Source organism: Nannospalax galili, unplaced genomic scaffold, assembly GCF_000622305.1.
Source record: "Nannospalax galili isolate Female #2095 unplaced genomic scaffold, S.galili_v1.0 scaffold1752, whole genome shotgun sequence".
Lineage (NCBI taxonomy): Eukaryota > Metazoa > Chordata > Mammalia > Rodentia > Spalacidae > Nannospalax > Nannospalax galili.
In genome coordinates this window covers 16,958-21,035 of record NW_008331139.1, presented here as the reverse complement: position 1 = coordinate 21,035, position 4,078 = coordinate 16,958, and the positions used below count along the sequence as shown (strand labels likewise).

Below are 4,078 nucleotides of genomic sequence, written 5' to 3'. Positions count from 1 at the left end.
TTTTTTTTTTTTTTTTTTTTTTTTTTGAGACAGGGTCTTACTATGTAGCCCTCACTAGCCTGGAACTCCTGCGTACACCAGGTTGGCCTCAAACTCATAGAGATCTGCTTGCGCCTGGCCTCTCGAGTTGTTGCGATTAAAGGTGTGTACCACCACACACAGCTTAAAACCTTTTTTTTTTTTTCTTATTAATGCAGTACTTGTTTTCTCTCTGTCAAACCCTGAGCCAACCACTTTCCCTAGACTTCCTGTGGAGGTACAGGAAAAGGAGCATGACAGAATTGAAGAGACATGGGAGAAAGAACTGTAGGAGGTAGAAACAGCTGTTACATGGTGAAGAGGATGAGAAAGGTCACCATTAGACAAAAGAGCCCCATGGCCTCTGAGAGGGCAAAACCCAGAATTGTGTAGGAAAATAGCTATTGCTTCAGAGACGGATTCCTGGCATAACCAATGAGACTCCCAAACGCAGTCCCAATCCCAGCCCCAGAGCCAGCCACCCCAACTGTGTCAGTCCCATCCCCAATGAGTCAATATTCCTTAAAATGGCACTGGTTTGGAAGCACTGGTTTGGAAGCTGTAACTAGTGGATCAACTCAGTAGCTGAGAGGTGCTCTTGACCAAGGAGCAGGCAGAGACAAACTTGGAGCAGTCATACATTTTCAGGGGTGAGGGGCAAGGTAGTGTTAGATTTAGGAGGGCAGAAAAAGGAAGGAGTTTGAAATTTAGAAATAAGAGTCAGAGTCAGACCTGCAACAGGCAAGAAATGTGTTCTCTGGATTCAAGGAACCCAGCAAAGTTTGATAAGCTCTTCCGTACGGAATAAGTATCTGCACTGAAATGGGGAGCAGTTTGGAACTAGGAACTCTGCTGCACACAGCTGCAAGAGTTAACTTCATGCCAGGGTCTGGTATCCTTGAGGGTCTCTTTTCTCAAGATTATTTTCTCAGGCAGGTGGGCAAGTTATCTACTGCACTAATGGAGACAGGTAGGCTCCATAAACAATCTCAGGGAGTGACCAGTTGATAAGGCATGAGCAAGACCAGGTTGCCAATTTAGGGCCAGTTAGACACTTTCTCTAATGAGGCCTGTGGCTCTTCTGTAATTCATATATTCTATCAGGCAGGAGAGCTGTTCCCAGGGCAGAGAAGACAGAGAGGCACTTAAAACTTTTTAAGACAAAAAAAAAAAAAAAAAAAAATTTCAATGACTAGAGACATAGTCCTGGTAGGATCCACCAAGTGGGCCAATGAGTAAACACATGCTCACTCTGTCAGCAAGCTATGGTCATAGTGTTACAGGAATTAACTGACCTGACCATTGAGAAGACTCAAACCATACTCAGGATACAGAGGAAGTTATTCTTTATGATATGCAGGCCCCAGACTAGGAAAAACCTTCACCAGAAAAACTGAGGCCCCAACCAGAAATACATGTAGGTTTTTATGTTCTCCCTTGGCAGTAATCATATTGGTGAATTTGAGTCTTCCAGTGTACATGCCCTTAGGTTATTATAGTAAATTCAAACAGTCAGAATTTTATAAAGAAGCAGATATTTCAGGCAAGTGTGGGGTTGAAACACTTCCTAGTAATATGCTGATACCAGTACAGTTTTAGCTATTCTAACAAATAAGAGACATGGTAGCAGGTACTTCCTGAAAGACCACTGCAAGAGGCAGCATCCTTCAAAGAGCTCACACACTGTGGCTTTTGTGGTTGTCTGCCTTGTCTTATCTCAGCCTGAGACTGAGCTCAGAGTGGTCTTTATGATTTGAATACAAATAGAAGCTTCCAAAGCCCTGTTGCTTTTACATATACGAGTATACTTATTATTGGAAGTACATAAGGTGCTTGTCAAATGCATGTGCTAGCGTTTACTCATCAAACACACAGAACAAAGTTATACTGATGTCAAAGTTCATTAGTTCCATGTCAGGTTATTTTTTCCCCATGAATGGAAGCTCCAGGATGAAGCCCACACACTTCTCCACAGGGATACACAGTTTGTGTTTTAGCTGAATTACACTGCAATCAACCACAAAGAGGGCCATTCATAAGTAAGACCCAGGTTTAAAGAATAGATGCTCAATGATAGACCAAATACTTAACTTCCTCATTGGTGAAGAAACCAGCTCCCGAATAGTGCTCTATTAGTCTGTGAGAGCTGCTATAACAATACACCACACACAGAGCAGATTAAGCAACAGAAAATATTGCCGCCACTGCTTTAGAGGCTTGGTTTCTTCCAAGGTGTCCTTCCTTGGTTTGCAGCTGCTGTCCTCGCTGTGTCTTCACATGGCCATATCTTTGTGGGCAGAGCCGTGGTGTGTTTCCTAGTGTCCTAAACTCTTTTTTGTAATGACACCGGTCAAATTGGCTTGGGGCCCATCCACCCATGTGGCCTCTTTTTACCTTGATCACTTCTTTAAAGGGCCTATAATCAAATACAGTCACATTATGAGAAACTGGAGTCTACAACTTCAACACACACAATTTAGACGGGGCACAAATCAGCACATAGCAGTGGGTCTCTTGCTTTCTGAGTGAAGAGTGACCATGGATGGAAAAAGGCTGTCTTCATCACCTTTTCCTGACTTTGTATGCACTTCTCCCTCTGTCTACCAGAAGACAAACATCTAAACTGGTTATGTGAAATCTGAGTCCGGGGGACTGTTTATGTTGGCCTTGATCTTTATCATTTAAGTCAATTTTAAAAGAAGTAGAAACAGATAACTTGGGGCTGGAGAGATGGCTCATCAATTAAGAGCGTTTGCTGCTCTTGCTGAGGACCTGGGTTCAAATCCCTTCACCCACATGACAGCTGTAACTTCAGATCCAGGGGATCTGATGCCCTCTTCTGGCTTCCACAGGCATTGCATATACATACATTCAGGCAAAACATCCAAAACACATAAAATAAAAATAAATAAAATATTTTAAGAAAAGAAACAAGTAACTCTTGTGCTATTTATTAGCACTGCTTTTCCACTCAAGTCAAAATCAGTCATTTTATTTGTGGGTTCAGGATTGAGGCTAATATTTTTTCAGTACTGGATTCAAATGCTTTAATTCTGGCTGGATGTGGTAGTGTATACCTTTAATCCCAGCACTCAGCAGGCAGAGGCAGTCAGATCTCTATGAGTTCAAGGCCAGCCTGGTTTATCTAGAGTGCTTTGGGCCAGCCAGGGGTACATAGTGAGACTCTGTCTAAAAACCAACAACAATAACAATAAGTCTCAAATGCTTTAATTCTGGAAATCCCACCTGAGGAATATCCACTAACTCAGCTTCATCTAGTACAGGATCCCCAATCGCAGAAAGCTGGGATTTGAGGCTGTGCGTTATTTTGGGGAGGGACTGCCCTGTGCATTGTGGGATATCAAGAGTCTTCCCCTTTCCTCAGCTCATTAGATGCCATCAACACACTCCTTTGTGACAAGAGCAACAATGTCTCCAGACATCACCAAATGATCCCCTGGTTGACAAAAATCTTGCTCTTTCCTGATTGAGCATCTCTGAGCTGAAGAAACTAGTCATAGTATTATTATCTAACAGAGCCTCAATCCCAGTTCCATGCACCTGTCCAGGGTCCAGCACCCTCCATCTGGTCCTCTCAACTGGTCTACTCTGTTCACAGTTTCTTTTTAATTCACTTGGGTCAAAAGCTGCCCATTACTCAGAGAGCTGAATGTGCCAGTATTGCTTAATGTAGGTGAGCATAGCCATGTGCTCATGAGGGGTGGGTCATTGTGGACCCAGGTGTGTGAATGAGAAACATGAACTTCAGAAACACATGGCATGGTGGTAAGTAGCCTGAGTCACCTTTGACCAACTGCTTCAAGTGTCCCTGAATCTTCTGGGCAGTTATATATACTTTACCTGCCTTTTACGTTTACCTAATTCACTGACAGGCTCCACAACACAGAGCCACTTTCCAGAAAGTTAGACTGTCTGCCAACATGCTGATGCCTGATAACTGGCCTCCGAGGTTGACCCATCAACCTCTCTCCTTTCAACCGGGAAAGTATGCACATAATTCTTTTAAAAATCATTGGTGGATTAGGGAGTTCATGGTCTT

The 4,078-nt window shown here is 43.1% G+C and overlaps 1 pseudogene; it reads right to left on the bottom strand.

Annotated features, from left to right (window-relative positions):
• Positions 1-326: 326 nt before the first annotated feature.
• LOC115068303 lies at positions 327-663 on the bottom strand (annotated as a pseudogene).
• Positions 664-4,078: the final 3,415 nt, after the last annotated feature.